Here is a 22,050-nt window from a genome sequence, read left to right as displayed (position 1 = left end):
ACCAGCAGCTCAAGGTGCTTCCCGCCTCACCAGAGTTCCTTCTCCATTAAGCAGATTAAGGGCTCACCCATCCAGCCCAGAATAATGGACACACTAATTGGCAGTCATTAGACTGCCTGTGCATTGATAAATCTTCAGGCCCTGGGCAGTATCCGCTGAAATCCATTCTTATCGACCACTTGAGGAGAGAAGGAGCTGAAAGCAAGGCGAATGACTGTCTTGGTGCTGAGAGGGAGGGGCTGCAGCAGCTGGTCCTCGGAGGTGCCCAAAGGGTAGGGTAGGCCCCGGCAGAAACGCGGAAGGAAGAGGAAGGCAGAGGAAGGGCTTTGCTTTCTAAATACGCCAGGCAGTAGTAATGGTCAGCTTTTGGTGAGCCCTCAAACAGAGGCTGTGAGGGATGAGGCTTGAGCAGCAGATTGGGTGAGAGATCATGTCAGAGGCAAAGGACTGTAGTGTCATCTACCCTGTGGCCATTGTGGCCACTGGACCTGTCCTGGCTGTTTCATCAGAGTCATGCAGCCTGTGGGTCCTATTTATATGATGGCTTTGAATGGGCGTAAGGAGAAAATGGGTTTTGGAGAGACCATGTTCTCTCTTTCCCAGGTGTTTATCCAAAGCCAGCCCCAAACCCATGGCATGGCATCTGAGCCCTCAGGAGAGTAGTGCTGTGCAGAAGTCGAAGGAACTGTTCTCAGGAAGACCCTGTGTGACATATGGGTACAGATGATGCCATCTTGTGAACACAGAGTGGGAAAGAATGGCTTCACTTCCATCAGGGCTTGGTCCCGGGGCGGCGGGGACTCTGGGGAACTCAGGTGGTCTAGCACTTGGAGTGCTAGGGGTGTGAGAGTGTTGGACAGCACTATGGGTGGGCTGCTGGCACCCTCAGAGAGGGCACCTTCAGCATGTTCCAGCAGCAGCAGGCAGCCAGAGCGGGAGAAGAGGTGGCTAGCGTGGCCAGTGGAGTATTCGCTGAGCACAGGCAGATGTGAGCAGGGTTTCTGGACATCATGGGATCAGATCTTCCCAGGGCTGAGAAAGGAAATCAAGCCCATACCATGCCAGGGCTGCCTCTGCTAAGGGGACGTCTTGTCCTGTGAGGGCTAGAAAACTCAAGTTACAGAAGAAACATCTTGGCATTGAGGTACTCCTTAAATTGGCAGATTTTTATTGAATACCTATTCTATGGAGGTACTATTCTGATAGTGAATAAGACAGGCAGTCTTTGTCTTTATGGAAATGACAGCAAAGGGAAAGGATTATTTAGTTGGAAAATGCTGTGGAGCAGAGAAGAGAATTCTAGCTGTAAATTTGGCCTTGAAAGGCCTTGAAGATGGGTAAAATCTGCACTTTTGGAGTTGGTGGAGAGCTGCAGAGGAAAGATACAGAGTGGGAGGGTTTGGTGAGTTTGGGAAATGGTTTTGATGTGGAAGTTGGATGTGTATGCTCATTGTGAGCCTGTGTACAGGGGGTTTGGGACAATAAGAAAGAAAGCCGGAAAGTTTGGCTGAGTGGGCTTTATGTTCCACAGTAGAGTTTTAGGATTTTATTTAGTAGTTTATGGGCAGCTATTGGGAGATTTCGAGCAAGGAAAGTAACTAGATCAATCCTCTCCTATCCCTGGCTGAGGTCACTTAGTAGCATCGGCGTTGGGCAGGGCTTCAGGCTATGATTGTTTCAATATGTTCTCTTCCTGGCTTTCTCACGGGAGCAGTCGTAATTTTATTTTTACCCACATCTCTGTTTTGGGTGTGCGTCAGATTAGCAGCTCTATGCCTCCAGTTGGAAGAGAGCTTCTGTTCAAAGTGCTGTGTGGGTGGAGTCCTTCCGCCACTGTCCAAGGCCTGCTGCCCCTCCTGGGTGTTGACCTTGGCTGTAGAGGGTGTGTCCCTTGATTTAATAGTGTTTGCTTCCCCTACTTTTTCAGCTCCTTCCCTGTGCTTCTGAATGACCTGGGGTTCCTGCAGGGAGGTTGAGCAAGGGGTAGCTTGTTGTTTGGGTATTAGCTAGGGGCAGCAACTAATAAATGAATGGTCAGTTATCCCTGGAATGTAGGTCTTTGCTTCAGCCAGATTTGCTTCCATTTTATCATAAATACAAGCAGCTTCATAAATTTAAATCGGTTTCCAGAAACAGACCCTGGTTCCAGGAATATTTCTCAGTGTGGAAGACAGGATTGTCAACAAAGATGGGGTTGCATTTTTAAAGAAAAATCCATTTGCCAGGATGTGGTCTACGGAGAAAACAAATTTGGTGGTTTAAAACTTCTGTATCCAAATGAAGGGTATGATGCAGATTTAACTTTCAGTGACTGTGATGCTTTAAAATATCCTTATGGTGCTGTTAGCTTAGTTGGCCTGGACACTGTATTCATGAGGGGAAGGCTGTGGCTCAGCTCTCATCCCTCTTTTGGACAAATAGCTTCTCTCTGGCCGTAAGTAGAGCCTGCATCTTCCATTCCAGCTGGTAGTCTCTCTGTAGCTTTTGATTAGTCATGCAAGAGCCAGCAAAAATAGTATAGACACACAATAAAAATTAAGCCTTTCTACTGGAAAAATAATTCAGAGAAAATGGCCCGTTGATAATGGTTGTGTTGCAGTTTAGTTTTTGGACTTGGATTATGTACTTCTTCTGTGCCAGGAACTGTCCTAGGTGCTTATCTCAGACTTTGCAATAGTACTGTCCCTATTTTACAGATGAGAAAACTGAGACTCAATAAAGTTATGTGACTTGCCCAAGTCATTGAGCATGTATAATGGATTCTAACCTAGGTTTTCTTATTCTAAACCTCACTTTCTTTTTCTCCTCTCTCTGGACACTGGGATGAGAATGCCTATACCCTAGATGCCTGGAGGAAGAATGAGGTGTGGGACTGTTCACTGACATCTTGGGGTCTCCTCTGGCCATGAAAATATATTTGGCTATGACCATTGGCCTCTTCTTGCTTTGAAGCAGAGTTACCTCTATCCCATTTGATGTCCAAGTTAACATGTGCTCATTGCCAACTGGATCCCTGGAGACCTCTCTATATCTTCCAGCCCCCAGCCCCCTGCCGAACTGGAGAAGTGACAGATGGAAGATCAAGTGGCAGATGGAAGATCAGATTTCAGACATTGCAAGCTTCATTCTGACCTTCAGTAGCTCAGAGGGAGAGAGGAGGGTACTGGTCAGTGTGTGGACAAGTTGAGCTGCTACCCTGATCTGGGGGGGGGGGGTCTATACTGGAAATCTCTCTTATGAAAAAGGAAAACATTGGGTTTTTTTCCCCTTGAGCATGTGGTAGGGAAAGAATCAGCAAATTATTTGATTATTTAAATAATTAAAACATTTCTTAAGCATCATCTCTGGGAAAGGCAGAATTGGTGTGATTTGAAAGGTACTAGGAAAGTGCTGTCTGCCCCAAACTTCTCTTACCTTGGCAATGCCTTGGCACCCAGAATAGTTCATTCATTCTTTTGGGCTAATAAACCTCAGCTAATCCTTTAATGAGTGTGAAAATAATGCACCCTGGTGTTAATTTAAGATTCCTTGGCTCCGGAAGAAGTAGAGGAACAGGCTGTGTGTGTGGGGGTGTGAGTGTGGAATGAAGTGGGTGGTGTCTAGAGTGAATGGATGACTCAGATGTGGTGGGAGTGTTCTGGGACGGCTTCCTGGAGGAGAGAAACACTTAGCATGGTGTGGTGGTAGAGGATTGTTCCTTCAGGAGCTATTGATTGGGGCATTCACCTAGTTAACTGAACATCAGTTTCTAGTTTCTCAGATAATGAAATTAGCTCTAGTAGTACAAGGTACAAAGCCATTATTAACTTAAAAGCTTTTGTAATTGCTTTTTGGAAGCCCTTTCTGCTTTGGCATAGTAAATCTTCTTCACAGTGCCAGGGATTTAAAATTTTTAGAAATGACATTTAATTAATGTGGAAGGTAAAATCTCTTTGGATTTCAAGCTGCCTTGGGAACCTTCCCACCTCCTCTCAGGTGTCACCCAGGAAGCCTCCCTGAGGGTGGTGTGGAGGGAGGCAGAGAAGAGTGCCGTTCCTGAGATAGACTTCTGTACTTGGTGGATCCAAGCAACATTCCACGGGGATGCAAGAGACACTTCCATCTGTGCCAGGAGCCAGATTTCAGGGAGGCTAAGTGGTGAGCTCTCAGCTGGGGTCAGGCCAGAGGGACTACAGATGGCAGACAGCCTGGCTGCCACTTGATGGGGGCTGCTCTTGGGGCCAAGAGGGTGGGAGGGGCAGAGACTTCTCCCCATGAAGGACACAGGAGGAGTTCCTCTTCAGATCCAGGGAAGTTTTAGAAGCGGAGTGGGGATTATGCCATCTTTGAGGGGGAGTTTTCTGAGGAGACTCTGAAGATGTGTGTAAATATGAACAGTTGAAGGAGCAAGACACACACACACACACACACACACACGCACACAGAAACTCTCTGCCCCGACACAGTTCTGGATATTACTAAGAGTTCTGTGCAGCTCTGTATGGGAGTAATAGGAACACCTACTTGGGCCACATGCAAACAAGTTGGGCGGTAAGGCCTGTTTAGTTATGGAACTCTAATAAAAGTAAACAAATTTCATTTTTTTTTAAAGATTTTATTTATTTATTTGACAGAGAGAGATCACAAGTAGGCAGAGAGGCAGTCAGAGAGAGAGGAGGAAGCAGTCTCCCTGCTGAGCAGAGAGACCGATGCGGGACTCAATCCCAGGATCCTGAGATCATGACCTGAGCCGAAGGCAGCGGCTTAACCCACTGAGCCACCCAGGCACCCCAAATTTCATTTTTTTAAAACAAATTTTGTTTCTCTTTTTTTATTAACTATGTCTTCTTTGAGCATGTATTATATACCAGGTTTGTCCTGAATACCAGAAATGTATCTTTCATTTGTTACGACACCACTGGGAGGTAGCTATCGTTGTTTACAGTTTGTAAAGCTCCACCGTCATCTCATTTGATTCTTCCGACAGTGTATTTCCAGTACGAGTGGGAAATGGCCAGAGGTGGTAACATTGGAATTGGAACTCATAGCTCCTTACTGGGATTCCTGTCTCCTTTTTACTGTACCCACCGTGCCCGGCACTCTTCTCACCCCTGCCTTGTTCTACAGAGTTTCTTGGGACTTTGTGTCTGAGAGAGGTATCTGAGCAGGATGAGCTTTGAGGATGTCGATGGGCTTGAGAACAAGTAGGTAACAGGCAGCAGAGAATGGAGACTGACCCACAGGGCCCCAGGGGATGTGTCAGGGGCAAATCAGGCATGGCTCAGGCTCCCGGTTCAGGGGGCTGGAAAGGAAAAACTTCCCTTTTGGGGAAGAACGAGGCTATTCCTCATGTCTCCATATCTGTGAGGGGATTGATGATGCAAAGACTCACTGATGAATGGGCAGAAGTTTTCAGACTTAAGAAGGTATTAAAATAAATATTTAATTGGAATAAATTATGCTGTGAATCATTAAGACAAACATAAATCTCATGAATAAGGTTTCTCTTATTTCTCTGAATCTCAATGAAATATTTATTGAGAAAAATGAAGTCAGCTCACTGCTTTGCATGACTAAATGTCATTGCTGATTTCCAAGAGCAGCTTCCTCAGGATCCACCGGGGTCATGAAGATGGGTAAGGAGGCAGGAGTGCTTATAGGCTGACCCCAAACGAGCAGGAGTCGGACTGCTCAGATCTGGAAGCAAAGTCTTGCGTTATGGCTGGGATAGAAAAGGGAATTTAATTTTTGATCATTTATGTTGATTTTGAAGGTCGTGGGGTACTTTCTAATTTGGGGAACGAGGAGGATGGGCTTTAGTATAAATGCCTCGGACTTTCAAATGTTAAATTCTGAGATATCCTATGAGTATGTCTAGAACTTAGAACTCTCTGATTTGGGTTAATGCTCTTGTAGGTGACAAACAGATGTTCTGATGCCGTTCCTGGTGTGCTGGCTGAGTGTGCTCAGCCAGTGCTAGTCATGTACACATTGGTGGGATAGGTGGTAGGACTCACAGATGCCTTTGGGGGTTAGGAGAGCATCATCATCTCACAGGATTTCACCTAGGCTAGTAAAGGATATCAGTCCATCTCCCTGCAGATGTCAGCTTGAGCTACTGACTTCATCAGCTGTGGCATCCCGTAAGGGTGATGAGAGCAGAGCTGGCTATTCTAAGAGATGGATTTTGAGAGACTGGGCCAAAAGATAGCAAGCTTGTGTCCATGGGGCAATGAGGATACCCTGGGTCTCTGGCCTTTCTGGCCAGGCTTTGGCTGCAGCTGTACCCCCGACAGGGTGTGTGGCCCTGACTCCTGGGTTCATGATCTCTTGGCAGGCAGATCCTGTGTGGGTCACATGATGGATGTTTCCATGGGTGGTCTTGCTGTCTAAAGTCGGGTGTACGGCTCCAAGTTTGTTCTGGTTTTCTTCTTGGAATGCACAGGTGGCTTATGTCAGTCCTCCTGGATGAAAGATGACTTTATTCCTTCCTCACAAACATAGTGCTCGAGTCTGGGAGAAAGCTTAGCCAGCATGTTGGGGGAATGTAGGTAACTAGAGCTGACTATATTGTTTTCCTTGGCCTTGGGCTTCCCATTTTCTAAATCTAGGGTATGATTAACAGGATTGGCATGGAAGGGGAACCCCCCACTGCTAGTGGAATTGCTGAATTCAACTAAGTATGTACTGAGAATGAGCCATGTCCCAGCCCTGGGGTGGATGCTGCAGAAGATACAGAAATATTAACAGAGAGATTCTTATCTTTGGAGAAACTTGCAAGATAGAGGGGGAAATTAAACACACACATATAGATCTATCTATTGATCTATCTATATCACATAATTAGATAAGTGTTCATTCAATGTTTATTTATGCAGCATTTTCTCTTAGCAGACCATGAAGAAATCAGAAATGCTTTTACCCTCAAGCTGCTTAAAAAGACATGTTCATAATTATATTATAAAGTCAAGAATAATAGGAGTTCCAAGAAAAATGCTCTTTGTGAAAGCCTGTGTTTATTTATTTATTTTTTTAAGATTTAATTTATTTGACAGAGAGAGGGATCACAAGTAGGCAGAGAAGCAGGCAGAGAGAGAGAGAGGGAAGCAGGCTTTCCGCTGAGTAGAGAGCCGGATGTGGGGCTTGATCCCAGGATCCTGGGATCATGACTTGAGCTGAAGGCAGAGGCTTTAAGCCACTGAGCCACCCAGGCGCCCCGAAAGCCTGTGTTTAATGCTGGGATCTACACATTACTTCTATTAGAGGATCAGAGGACAGAGCCACCAGACAAATATTTTGACTGTTTAGATTGCTTTCTCCCCAGGAGCCAGCACAGTGCCTGGTACATATAATGCTCAATAAATAAATACTGAATGAATGGATGAATTTTGCCAGTCTGCAGTGATCAGAGAAAGCCTTATGGAGGAAGTCCAGTTGAGCGAGGTATTTAAAACATGATAGAATTTGGGTGGTCCTGGGGAGGGCATTTCAGGTTTTTTGGGAGAAGTCACTGCCACCTGCATAGCACTCTGACATTGATTTCTCTTTCCTGTTTATAAAATATTGTAAACATCACTCAGGAGCACTCAGCCATTTCTTACCTTCTTTATCAGACCATTAGGAAAAGGTTGACTCGGGGGCCCACAAAGTAAAGTACAAGAAATAGTCATTTATTTTTACCTGCAGCATTTCTGTAGTTTGGGGATGCCTTTGAAGCCCTGTTGAATGAGATTGTGGATTGAAATTCTCCAAAAGGCCATTAATTATTGAATTTGCTTCGTTGTAAAGCAAAGGAACTGCTTCTAGGTGTCTGCTGTTGAAGTTTTAGAGCGAGTGACTATCACTGTAAGTGCTCCTCATCACAGGCAGACCTGCTCACAGACACCCCGGGAAGAAGGCAGGAGACCGGCAGCACACTGCTGCAGGGAAGATGGGCAAGTGGCAGCTTCAGATGTCACGTAGCATCCTTCTCTCTTTGGTTTCCCAGGTGCTTTCTGTGCAGCAGTCAGAGATTTTAGTTATGACTCTAAAAACAAATCCCCATGAGAGAACTGTGGACTGTTAAGCTTGCCAAATGGTGAGGTGAGTGGTGCCAGGGAGTTTGGCTGCAGTGCTTGTAATGGAAGTTCTGCAGGTGGTGGAGCTCAGGAGGAGGAGAAAACATTCCTGGCGTCATGAGGATGACTTATCTTTTGGGAAGTGGGACTGGATGTCCCAATGTGGCCGGTGTTGCTAGAAGAGGCTTGCCACCACTCTGCTGCTGCTACTGTGTCCTTAAGCAGGTTCTGAGGGCTGGATCTGCCATCATGTCTCATGTGTGGGAATGCATGAGACCAGAGTGTAAGATCCTTCTCAGTGGGCCTCTCTGTAATGATAAGCATGGAAACTTTACTTCTGAGCATGGTAAAGCTAGGGGGAGGGTCTGTATTTAGCACTGCAGGGACAAGGAGAGGACTCAGGGGTGTTTAAGCCAAATCTGTGCTGAACCTGCAGAGAGGCACAACCCTATCTCAGATGCTGGAAGTGTAAGGCAGAGATAGAGTCTTTGCATGACCACCAGCAGAAGCAGCCTCTTCACAGCGTACAAAAAGCTTTCCTATTTGTTACCTCATTTGAAATCCATAATAGCCTTCTGAGGTAGGTAGGGCAATGATTAGCATCACCCTTTTCCAGATGAGGCCACTGAAGCTCAAATAGGTTAAGAGAGTTTGCTTAAGGTGGCCCAGCTAGCAAGAAGAAGCCAAGCCTTGAATTCAGGGCCTCTTCCTTTGTTCTGTTATTTCATGTTGTCGGTTCCTAATCATGAGAATAAACAAATATGCATGACATGACTCAAAGATGCTGATCTAGTGAAGAGAGAGGCACAAGGTCAGAGCCAGTGTAGTGAGTAAGCAAGAGTTCCAGGAGCAGGTGATCTTGAGCTGTCATGCAAAGGAGAAGCCATGAGTGCAGTGGGCAGAGGGCTGCATGTTGTGTTCCTGGCAATGCTGGTAGACATTGGTATTCAAGCCCGCTGTTCTTTATTCCTGGGCATGCAAGGGAGGTTGGGGGAATCAAGGGCACTGAGGGTCTGAATAATTGAAATCAGGAGAAAAACAAACATTTCTTTTTAAATTACAACATAATCCCCTTTTCCTAGAAATGCTTTCAACATACTGCAAGCAGGGAAATACTTAGGAGGAGAGAAAAGATGTCAAGAATTTGGATGAGCTGCACTTAGGCCATCAGGGACCAGGCTGTGCTACTTGCAGCCATGGTGGCTCCACGAGTTGGTTGCCCCATCTTGATTTGGGCCCTGCCTATGTAAGGTAGGTGTGGAGAAAAAGGAGATATCCTGCCAGCTTGTATCAAGACACCAAACATCTCATCTACCAATGCTCCCAGTTGACTCCAGTACCCTTCAGTGACATCTCTTTTGCCTTCATGGCTAACCTTGATGTTCACTATAGAAAGGTGGAATAAAAGAGGATCATGATTTGGGGAATTCCTGGCTGAGACTTAAGAGAGACTTCCTTACTTTTGCCAGGCTAAAATGAATGATTCTCATCTCTTTTTAAATAAATCATAAGTGAAAATTTCTGTACTTGAAAAGACAGACATCAGAAGGATTTTCCAGTAAGTGCCCTTGTTTTTTTTAAAGTATTCGTGTACTTCTATTTTTTATTTTTTGAAATTTTATTTTATTTTTTTTCAGTGTTCCAAAACTCATTGTGTATGTATGCACCACACCCAGTGCTCTATGCAATATGTGCCCTATTTTTTATTGAAAATTATGTTGAAACATAAGCCAGACTGTTTTTCCAGCCACTGTTTGTGAGGTTTCTCTCATTCAACTATTGGACTGTTTCAAATGTATGAGAAATGTTTGAGAGCCCTTCCTGCCTCCTGCCCCCACTGGAGGAAATGTCCAGACAATGGACATCTGTCTGTGGTCTCAGGACCTCACCTGGCCACTCCTTTACTTTGTGATGATATATGTCCATGCTTTAAACTCAAGATGGTGGACAGCAATGACATCCAGTCCCAACTTTCCCTTTTCCTTTGAGGGCCAAAGCCAGATTCTCCCTAGAGAGATAACACAAAGTTAAATGCTTACAAGAATTTCTCATGATGTAGCACAGAATATAAAGGCTATTCCCTTGCTATAACTTAGGTAAACTTTCTCATGGAAATGGAATGGCCCAAGCCCTGTTGTACCATGCTCTCCAAGTGACAGTTTCATCAAGTCCATATGTTCCTAGATGAAGGGAGTGTTGACACATGGCAAATCGCCGAGAAGACCCCTGACCCACTTCCACAGAGCTGTCCAAGAGTACCTGGCACTTTCCACCCCTCAGTGATTCCCATCAATTGTGAACAGATGGGCACAATGCTCTTTAAGTCATAGTAAAGTGACTTGTATTTGGCCGTTATCCAAGCAAAATGAAAGAAGGTACTGTTGTCTGTCTGGCTCAGCTACAATATAGGATTCATAAAATAATGACCCCTGCTTCGATAATGATGAAGTTCAAGGCTGCCAGGATGGGCGCTTTTATGGCGGCAACTCAGAGGCCATCATTCACAAATTTCAAATTGGTTACAGATTTGTGGGTTAGACTTGTCTTGTTGTTGGCTTCCTTTAATTTCAGACTCCATGGCCTCTGCATGTTGCATCCACTTGTTAAGTATCTGGTAAGATTTTTCTTTTCAGTTCCATCCAGGTTAGGATTCCCTGCTGGTTTAGGAAGGTCTCAATTTACTCTAAACAGATGGTTCTGAGAATAATAAGCATGGGCCCTAAAGTGTACATGACACAGTTATTCTGGGTGATTTTTAAAATCCTCTCCCCCTTAGTGAGCTTTTTAGGTCTTACACTCTAGGAGTAACTAGACTAACTTGCTGTTCCGGGTCACCTCCTCCCAATCTGACTCCAAACTTTCCTCTTCCAGAAAGTCTGCTTTGCTTCACTCTATTCCCTGTGACCACACATTCTAAATTAGTAGAATGTTAGTTATGGATGAAGTCTTAGTGTCCTTCGAGTCTAACTTCCACTTGAGGCAGGAATTGCCTGTGGACCATCTCTGACTGGTGATGATCCTGTCTTCCATGTGACAAGGTGCTCCTGACTCCACAAGACAACTTATTTTATTACTGGACAGATCTAATTGTTAGTAAATGATTTTATGTAATGGAAACCTGACTTTGTCTAATTTAGGTATGTTGATCTTAGGTCAGCCCTCATGAGTAATACAGAGCTATATAATTTCATTTGTGCTTGAAGTCATTCAGGTAATTGAGGACAGCAGTTTTTATTACCACAGTCTATTTGGCAACACTTTAGACTTTTTGATTGATCCTTGTGTCCTTAATTTTGTTTTCTTTCTCTTATGCTTCATTTGTTACTCTTATCCCACAGTTTTATAGGCACAACCTGTCTGTTACTTTGTGTCCTTTCAGAATTTATGCCTTTGGGCAAGGATGCAGAGAAAGGGGAACTCTCATGCATGGTTGGTGGGAATGCAAACTGGTGCAGACACTCTGGAAAATAGTATGGAGTTTCCACAAAAAAAGTTAAAAATAGAACTACCCTATGAGCCAGCAATTGCACTACTAGGTATTTACCCAAAGAATTAAAAAATACAGATTCAAAGGGGTACATGCACTCTGATGTTTATAACAGCATTATCAACAATAGCCTAACTATGGAAACAGTGCAAGTGTTCATCCACTGATGAATGGATAAAGAAGATGTGGTGTGTGTGTATGTATATATATATATGTATTTATTTATCTCTCAGCCATCAAAAAGAATGAAATCTTGCTATTTGCAACAAGATCGTTGGATCTAGAGTATATTGTGCTAAATGAAACAAGTCAGAGAAACACAAATACCACATGATTTCACTCATATGTGGAATTTAAGAAACAAAACCAAGAAGCAAAGGGAAAAAGGAGGGGGCGAATCAAGAAACACTCAAGTATAGAGAACAAACTGATGGTTACCAGAAGGGAAGTGGATGGGGGAATGGGTGAAATAGGTGAGGGGGATTAAGGAGTGCACGTGTTGTGATGAGCACTGGGTGATGTATGGAAGTATTGAATCACTGTATTGTATAGCTGAAACTAAGATTACACTGTATATTAGCTGGAATTTAAATAACTTAAAAAAGAATTTTTGCCTTTGATGTACATACAGTGTTTTAAATTACTCATTTATTTTCTTCATTCATGTATTCCCTCCATTAATATTTAGTAAGTCTTTTTGTGTGTGTGCAGCTCTAAGGTAAGTGTTAGGAAGACAGCAGTGAATAAGGCCAACTTTCTGCCCTCAAGCAGCACTTACTGATGTGTCCCACTCTGACTTCTCTCAAGTTGTTCATTATACTTGTAGTCAAACTTATCAGCAGGATAAGATCAGTTAATGAACAGAGAAACCAGAAGACTGGAATGTTGAGAAATGTTGTGTTTGTTTAACTGATGGCTACTCCTTGCCCCTCTTTTGTTTTTTTGGTTTTTTTTGTTTGTTTGTTTTGTTTCTTAAAAGATGTTTGTCTCTGAAAAAGATGGGTTTCCTACAAAGGTTATTTAGGTATCAAACAGTAATGAGGACAGAGCCTGAGGGGAGAATGGAAGTCTCGCCCAATCCTGTTTTACCCATCGAATAGTGGTAGTTTTACTTTTGGTCCAGACAGAAAAAAAGGTATTCCTTATGAGGCGACAGTATAAGGAAAATCAAATGAAAATTTAAACCAAGTGACAAGAAGTCAGTGGTCCCTCAGGTTGGACTAAGAGTTTAGATTCCTAATAAATCTTGATTTTGGCCCCAGAAAGCTACCTGGAGAAAGAGTAAGCTTGATGGAGGGGAGCATTGCGATCTAAGAAGTGTGTCTTCATGTGGGTGGGTGGCTATGGTATTGTGACCCTACTCAGATGCTCTCTCTGCCTTCTTCAACTGGTTCCAAAGGGGTCTGGGTCTAGAATCACTTTGTGGGTCTGACTCTCCTATGCCTTGTTCCTTGTCCCATCCCTCACTTCTCAATGCTAGCTGCCCTGTCAACATGGTTTCCCTTCCGCACAGGGACAGAATCAGCTTTTCAATCCTGAAAAGCCAGGGAGCTGTTCTCTGTCACTTGCACTGGACATCTAGAGAGCCAATCCAGAAACCATGAATTGAGAAACGGAGGGCTATAGAATGGCCTCATCTGTCTGCGCACATGAGAATGTTTCTAAGCAAGTGCCTAAAATTCTCAGTCACTGTGCTCAGAGAGCTTTTGTTTTAATGAGGGAGTCAGGCCATCTGCAGGAGTGGTAGCTGAGTCAGGGCCCAGCAACCCAGTGGTGTGGAAAGCCACTTAAGCTTGGCTTGTCTTGTATACAGACTCTAAAGATCCCATGTTTCTTTTTACTCTTGTCCTTTGCAAAGTGCTCTCTACCAGGGCTCCACTAACTCTTACCCGCTTTAAGGAGCAGTTTGAGACTCATCCACTCTGCCTGCACATACCAGTCCACAGTGAGTTCTTCTTACATGTAGCGATCACCACAGAGATGTTCTTTAAGTTTGGTATATTTTGTAAAGTTGGGGAATATGTCATGTCTTGGGCACTGCACTTGGTGGTAAAGTGTGAATTGGATAGCATGTTTCTCTTCAGTCATTTGGACAATGGCATCAAGAGACAGTAGCTGAAGAGAAGGAAGGTGGTGGTGGGCAGAGCTCAGGGAAGGAAAGGATAAGATTGAGCTTGACCAAGTCCCAAGAGAAAAGTAGGCATTATTGTCATTACCTTCAGTCACCCATTTACTCTATCACCATGGCCCTATATCCAGGACTGTTTCCCTTTTCCATTTTCATTTCCTTAAGACTTGATTTCCCCAAAAGCAAGGGAAAAGTCCGTGACTGATGTTTGTTTTGACCTCATTTTATCTGGGAAAGAGTTTTGCTGGGTAAAGTGAGAGGAAGAAGGCAGTGACAATATTCCCTGTGATTTACCCTACGGCCCTACTCCCTTAAAGAAAGCCTGGTGATTGGTTGTTTTTGTTTTTGTTTTTGTTTTGTTTTAGAGACTTCCAGAATGTCTAGCTCAGTAACCTAAAATATGTGCTTTTTAAGAGTGTGTAGATTGTTTGAGTAACATTTGCCAAGCTACATAAAAACAAATGAAATGAGTAATAACTCTCTTATTTATGGGGCAACCTTCACCATTCAGAAGATAGAAATAGCCTTATAGCAGCAAAGAAGCCCATACACATTGAGAACAGGACTTACTTGTGATTGTGTGTAAATTAAAGTTCCTGATTGAGCCATCTTGAATATTTCCTAGAACAGAGATTAAAGGTAGGTGGTATAGCTTAGTGACATCTACCCAGGAAGGAGGAGATAGTGAAATCCCCAGATATTTAAATCAGGGGCAGAGATCTCTCTGCACGTCTCAGTGTATGGTCTGATGAAGATTAGGTGGTTTACTCTGTTCAAGAAGTAAAATTGTTAGAGTTTTTTTAAGAGCTACTTGAAGACTGATGTCTGTTGTCTGGAAATCGACCTGGGGTGCCTTGTGAGACTTTAAAGAAGAGTCTTTACCAATAATACCAAGTGCTGGTGGGGACGCAGAGTTCTAGGAACTCTCTTTGCTAATGGAGTGTATATTGGTGCAATTGCTTTGGAAAAATTTATAAAAAAATTTATGTATACCCCATGACCTGACAGTTCTGCACCTGGATATACTCAACAGATATGAGGGTTTATCTTCATTAAAATATGTACAAGAACATTCCTATCAGCTTTATTCATAACAACATCAAACTGGAAACAGAAGGTTTCTGTAAGCAGTTGAATGAATAAATACATTGTTGTGTATTGTTGCAACAGAGTGTTATACAGCATATAACAGAGTGTTAAAGAGCATCCTACTGGCACACTAACAGCACGGAAGAAACTTCCAAACAGAATGTCGTCCAATAAGCCAAATATGAAAGTATATGTACTACACTCATTCATTTATATGAAGTTTGGGAACAAGTGAAACCTGGTCTGTGGGGTACAGGTCGGATAAAGATTACTCTTGGTTGGAAGGGGGCATGAGGGAGCCTTTGGGTAGTTGTAAATGCTCTACATAACCATCTGGATGGTGGTTGCGTCAGTACATACATGTGCAAAGATTTACCCAGCTCTTCTCTTATGATTTATATACTCAACTGTGTTCAAGTTATACTTTAATACAAAAGAAAAGAAAGCAAAAGGAGGTATTGCTGAAGTATGACACTGGGTAGTTTGCCCCAGACCCTGGTATCTTCTGTTTGTCTACAGGTTATCAGTGTCCTTAGGGGACCAGCCTCTGAAGCTTCTTGTGAATTTTATTTTTAATTTTTATTTACTTAATTATTTACTTGAGAGTGAGCACACTGCAAGTGGGTGGGGGTGTGGAGAGGAAGAGAGAGAATCTTAAGCAAGCTCCGCACCCATTGCAGAACCCAGCATGGGGCTGGATCCCACTACCCCTGAGATCATGGCCTGAGCTGAAATCAAGAGTTGGATGCTTAACCCCCTGAGCCACCCTGGTGCCCCCACTTCTTGTGAATTTTAGCTTCTGACTCCTGTTCTCAACTTGCTAAGGAAAGAGCTCAGGCCTGGAAGTCAGGAGGATTCTGTTATAATCTCTCTACCCCTCTTGCCAGCTGTTTATTTACAGGTAAGTTCCACAAGGAAGTTTATGAAATAGGTATTTCAATCCCTCCTTCAACTTTAACCCCCAGGGTTTGGTGACCATCATGTTAGGTACAATGTCAAAGAGTTTTAGGAAAAATCAAGAGTCACCCAAATACCAAGATGATTGTTAGACTTGAACGTGAGGACATTGATCCTAGCTACTGATTTGAATCATATGAAGAGGTGCCATCAAAGACCATGTTATGACTTCAGACAGTTGGGCAGTAATTCATGAATCATTTTGGTATTCAACCTAGGGTAGTCAGTAGCACATAAGGGTGACTTGTGTGTAGGGAAATATGGTGATTTCAGACACAGCCATTACCAAGAGGTCTGAGGGTCTAGGAGACAGATTCCAAGGGGAAGCCTTTGGACCAAGGTGGCAGAATGAATAGTGCTCTGCTTAGACATTCAGGTCTAATTCCAGCTCTTCTACCAAATGGCTATATGACATGAGATACCACCTCACTTCTTTGGGCCTTAGTTTTCTCATCTGTAAAATGAGACACTGGATGTCTTATGTTCTTCTCAACTTTAACTTCCTATGTTTCTTTCTCATACAGCTAACTCTCAGTTATTTCTATATGTGTGTTATGTGGACAATTTTAAATCCTGAGCTGACTTTCTCTTTTCATGTGGCTGTTTTCTATCATTCCTCCTCTTTGTGTTCAGGAAAAACAGATTCATTTTTGAACAAATAGGTCCTTCATAACTCTGCTGTGAAAAATCATGTTGTCTCCTAACAATAATGTCCATTATGCTGGGTTATTGATTATCCATCATTTTGATTACCCAGTATCTCTTTGCATCATTAGTGCCAAAGACCAGGTGCTGCTGAAAGACACAGCTATTGCCCTGTCCCGCCTGCCTCCCTCTGCTCCATTAGAGTCCCAGCCCAGCATGCACTGAGGAGCAAAGCCAGACATGGGTCATGTTCCGGGTTTCGGCCATGTTTTCCTAAGAGTTGTGAGGGCAGCTCCATCGGCACTCCTGGGGCCCAGGGTCTGGCTGCTGGGCCAGTTGACAATACTGGAGGCGAGCACTGGGGTGTAGCACGAACACTTTCGGGCTTTTTGCCTGGCCTGAGATTGTAAGGCTGAATGAAAATGCAGAGCCAAGGAGAAAATATCTCATTCTTTTCAGGCCAGCCCGGGTAGAGGTCTTATTTTGCATGTGGCAGGACTTGGGGAAGGAAGAGGAGGGGTGATGGGGCCAGGAGAGGGTGACTTGGCAGCATCTGGGAGGGAATCAGGGCCTAGCATTACTGCTCAGGGAACAGGAGAAAAGCTGTGTGGCACCTTTATTTTTCCTGTTCCTTTGCAACCATTTCTGCAGGGATATTTCTTCCTGTTTCATGTTCCAGATTCTTCTGTGGGGGTTCTGTGGGTCAGAGGCAGGAAACTAGGCCAGGCCTTGGCCTCTGAAGATACTGTTTCTCCCCTGGTAGCCCATCACCTCTTTGAAGAATGGTCCTGGTTCCTGCTTTTAGGGTGTCCAAACCCTTTTCTCTGAAGTATTGTCCCTTCTTCTCTCTGTGTCTCATCTGCCACTCCTTTATTTGGTGTGGGAATTTGCTTTCTTCCTTTCTTTCTCTTTCCTTCCTTCTTTCTTTCTTTCTCTCTCTCTCTCCCCTGCCCCACCCTTCCTCCTTCCTTCCTTCCTTTCAAGATTTTATTTATTCATTTGACAGAGAGTACAAACAAGGGGAGTAGCAGGCTCCCTGCTGAGCAAGGAGCCCAGTGTGATGCAGGGCTTGATCCCAGGACCCTGAGATCATGACCCAAGCTGAAGGCAGACACTTAACTGACAGAGCCACCCAGGTGCCCCTGGAGTTTGCTTTTTGAAGCCTCTCATAGATGATGGCATACTGACTGGTTCCCTGTCCCTCCCACTTGAAGTGGCCCTTCCTTCAAAGCAGGCCCCCTGAGGGGGACTCAAGGCCAGGGATGCCACCTATGATCAAACCCTGTGGGCTCTGCATTCTGGAAACTGTTTTCTTCCAGTGTGGTGCTGCAGATTTCTTTTTCCCTGAATTATCCTTAATAGTGACAAAACCTTGTTCTTTGAAGGTTGATTCAATTTTTGGAAACAACTCAGCTTCATTTGGGGGAAATCTGGGGAAAGAGTGAATCAAATCTGGGCAACCTTAGTGATAGTGGTTTTAGTATTAAAAAAAAAAAACCCAAAACCAAAAAACCAAGGTTTGCCTACAAAGTAATGACCCAATTTGTTTATTGTTTATTTTGAAATAACAGCAAAGGTTGTTCTCAAGAGGAGACCAGAAATGTTTTCAGCATCTGCTGGGATAAGCATAGAGCCCAAGGAGGCAGCTACAAGGAAGTCCCCCATTTCTCTGTTCAGTTCAGGAGGGTTGTGGGTTGCTTGCATGTCTGCAGCATTACAGGAGACCCAGGGCACTCTCTGTGACTGAACGCCCACTCCTTGCCTTGTGGGGAGGGAGGGTGGGCTGATTTGGGGCTATTGCCAAGTCCCCTATAAGCCTGAATTCAGATGTTGCTGGGCAGGGAGATTGAATAATGAGAGGATCTGCATCAGGAAGGACCGCCTGATGTGGAGAGAGCTTACTCCAAGCCAGTGGACCTGCTTGGAACCACAGGCAAAAAGAGTCTGGAAGAGTGGGACTAGGGCAATGTGTTCCTGTGTAATTCAAATGGCCTTTGTAAAGTTGTTTTAAAGAGCTGTTCTTTGAAAGAGTTGAGGATCTTAGAGCTGGGGTCTGGGCTCTGAGTGGCCCTCTGGGGACGGTCTGGTTCCCAAGGATTCAGGCTGTTTTTCAGAACAGGGACTGAAGACACTGGGGACATCTTGCTGGCTGCTGGAGAGAGCTCTTGGCCAAACCTGTGAATAGCCAGCAGGTTTTCCCTTCATGGCTGGGGTCCTTGATGATGAACTGATATAAGGGACATTCTAAATACTTCGGTCTAATTGCTGAGCTAAGAGTCAGCAAGGGCCTCGTCCAAGGGAGGGAGAAAACTAATGCAGGCTGAGCATAAGCTGTATGCCAGGCGTTTATATACACCATCTCATGTAGGACGGCTATTATGGCCCCCATTTTACAGATGAGAAAAGAGAGGCACATGTAGTAAAGCCACTTCCTCTGATCTCCTCAATGCTTTCTCTCTTCTCATTGTACACTTGTTCAATCTTTGTTCTCTACACATTGCAATATGATTATTTGTCCCCTCCTCGAGATTCTAAGGGAATTGGTCTGGAATGGGACCAGGCTTTGGTATTATTTTAAAAGCTCCCCAAGGATGTTAATGTGCACCTAGGACAAGAACTGCTGGTCTAGATGTTAGGTTTTTCATTTTTGTGTATCCCCAGGGTCTAGATCAGTGGTCCTCAAATTTGTGTATCAGAATCAGTTGGAAAATTTGTTAAAACACAAGTTGCTGGCCCTACTCTCAGAGTTTCTGATTCAGCAAGTCTGAGGTTGGCCCATGGGTTTGCATTTCTAACAAGTTCCCACGTGCTGCTGCTGCTGGTGGTGGTCTGAGCACCATACCCTAAGAGCCCCTGACCCCTTGGGACAAGTGTAGGTAGGTACTCAGTAGATGCTGGTTCACCAGATTGTCCAAGGATTTGAACCCTGGATCATCTGGTAGCAAAGCCCATCCTTTTACCATGGTCCTGAGCCCACTGTCAGGGAGCTTGGGAGAACGAAAGGGGTGGCCCTCATATCTGCTTCACCTCTGGGAGGAGGGTAGGACTCATTGGTCATTAGAGTTTCCTAACAGGGAGAGACAATACCAGTTTCCTTCCAGGAAACCTAGTGGCTGTTGCAAGTTCAGAAATTCTGTGTAGAGGTTCAAGGTTGCTAAGAGGTCCTAGAATCCGGACCTAGGAACACAGACAGCTGCTGTGAGGTATGACCTGACAAAAGATGGCCACATAGGTATATGTCCCAAAGTGTTTGTTCTAAAGCTGGTGATGGTGCTTTATCATCCCAACTTGTTTGGCTCCATGGGAAATTCAGGAAATGGTTTAGTGATGTCAGAGTTTGGAGAGTGGGGTCCTGAGCCATCCTGAGTAGGGGAAAGGGCTGATGGGGTGGAGCAGCTATGATAATGTGGGTAACTGGAATTTGAAAGGGTGTTTCAGGCAAGAGCAGGGATGGGGCATTTAGAAGGGGAGGAGGAGAGCTCTGCTGGCAAAGGCAGCAGAGGATGTGGGGGGTTCCATTCTCCTTCTGAAGGGATGTCTTGGAGACTTAAGTTGCCAGGTGTTGTTGAACAATGAATGACTTTTAAAAATCCACCCTAAAACAAACCTTCACTTACATGCCTTCTGTGTGCACAACACTGTTCTAAATGCTCTGTGGGGCCTCCAAAAAATAAATGATAAAACGCGGAGTGTGATGTGTCCCATAACTGGTACAGACAGGTCTTTAGGAGTTGGGGGAAGAGTCCTTTGGGTTGTGTGCTGGGGAAGGCTTTGGGAAGGCTGAGTCCGGTGGTGCTGCAGGCTGAGTGAGTGTGAGATAGGAGTGATAAAGAACTGTGTGATGTTGGGGTGTGGCTGCTAATGTGTGGGTCGCTCAGGCTGGGTACAATGGGTGCTTGTGGAGAGCAATGGTGAGGCTGTGGATAGCAAGGGGAAAGGAGTTAAGATACTTTTTCTTGATTGGTCCATCCCTCCCTCCAAGAATGAGGACTGGGACTGTTAGAAACCCTCCTGGGGACCCCTCCCTTCTGACAGTAGGGCTGCTGGTACTGACTACTTCTTAAAAGAGTTTCTCCAAGAAGTCCTCACATGTAAAATTTCATCTTTTTTTTTCTTTTCTTTCTTTCCTTTTATGGAAATATTGGAGGTTGGAAGGAGGAGAGGAAAGCTCCCCTCCGCTACTTTTTACAGATGGGAGCACTGGGATCTAGAGAAGAGAATGGGCTAAAGATGATGCTCTGGGTGTGGGTTGGATGCAGGGAATGGGTGAGATGGACATTTGAATGGAATGGTGTCTGCTTAGGGCAGGGGTCAAGGCACAGTCTTCCCTGAACAGCACTGGGACATGGATGCTTGATCCTAGCATTGTCTCTTGTGTAATTTGTGTTTTTGTGGGTCTGGGAGGAAGTATGGAAAATAAGAGAGGTCAGGGTGGCAGTGATATGGGGCCCGTGGGGCCGACTGTAGCTGTGAACCTGAACTAGGAGGGGCTGGCGCTGCAGGAGGCCTGCTTGGGTGTGGTCACCGAAAGTTCCAGAATGACTGGGCTTTCTTTACCTATGAGGGTAGCAGCAATGACATCAGGTGGTGGGCACTGGGGAGGGTGCCTGGAGATGGTGGGGGAGCTCAACAGCGGGAAGGTGGCACGATTTCTACAGGGTGAAGAATCCCAAGTCTGGCCTGCTCAGGTTTGCCCTCATCAAGTGGACAGGTGAGGGTGTCAATGATATGCGGAACAGAGTGTGCACTGACCATGTCAGCCTTACGCTGCTTTCTGAAGGGGCCCATGTGACCATCAATGTGAAGACATTGTATGTCATGCCGAGAAGGTGGTCAGGGCCTCAGGTGCAGCTGTACCTTCCCCAGGGAGAGCAGCAGTTTCCGGGACATGGTCCCCCAGGCCCCAGGGGGCTCTGTATACCAGAAGACCAAGGCCATATCTGAGATCAAAAGGGGTGGCAGAGGGGTGCCTGGGCAGCCCAGTGGGTTAAAGCCTCTGCTTACGGCTCAGGTCATGATCCCAGTGTCCTGGGATTGAACCCCACATCGGGCTCTCTGTTCAGTGGGGAGCCTGCTTCCCCCCTCTCTCTGCCTGCCTCTCTGCCTACTTGTGATCTCTGTCTGTCAAATAAATAAATAAAATCTTAAAAAAAAGGGGGGGGGTTGGCAGAGACAGCTTCTGGGCCAAAGCGGAGAAGGAGGAAGAGAATCTCAGGTTGGAGGAGAAGCAGTGGGCAGAGGAGGAGCGTCAGGAGCGCTGAGAGTAAGAGCCCTGGGAGCAGGAGCTGCGAGAGGCCTCCCACCTGGACTAGGGCTTCTGGGAGGAGCTGGACCATGAGGCTGGACCCCAGAGGAAGGGTGAGCGGCAGGAAGTGGTTTTAAGGAACACAGAGGAGCCAGAACTTGTCAGCAGCCAGCACATGCACTGGAGATTTCCAAGCGGAGGGAGAGGGCCGTGGCCACATCTGTCCCCAACTCCAGCCAGGCAAACCGAGGAGTCCCTTCTTACAGAAGCAGCCCAGCCAACCAGAGACCTGCTTTAGCAGAGGGCCACCCCAGCCTCCTCAAGGCCCAGGGCAGATCTGCATTAGGAGCCAGTGCCCAGCACCCTGCCAGGTCCAGCACAGACAGAAGAGGAACCCCCATAGCAGGAGACTCTCTATGTGGAGGCCGTGATGCTGCAGCCCTGAGTGGCTGGCTGAGCCCAT

At 45.3% G+C, this 22,050-nt stretch overlaps 1 protein-coding gene and 1 pseudogene across 21 annotated transcripts in view; both read left to right on the top strand.

Moving 5' to 3' along the window:
* KALRN (kalirin RhoGEF kinase) overlaps positions 1-22,050 on the top strand; it is a 661,801-nt gene that overhangs the window by 82,505 nt on the left and 557,246 nt on the right. The window lies entirely within an intron of this gene.
* On the top strand, positions 1,334-21,689 carry LOC309842287 (drebrin-like protein pseudogene; annotated as a pseudogene). Its single transcript has 3 exons — positions 1,334-1,402; positions 20,827-21,297; positions 21,506-21,689. The product of its transcript is annotated as a drebrin-like protein pseudogene (transcript).

This window comes from Mustela nivalis (assembly GCF_964662115.1).
Source record: "Mustela nivalis genome assembly, chromosome: 1".
Taxonomy (NCBI): Eukaryota; Metazoa; Chordata; class Mammalia; order Carnivora; family Mustelidae; genus Mustela; species Mustela nivalis.
This window is presented reverse-complemented; position numbering and strand designations above follow the sequence as displayed.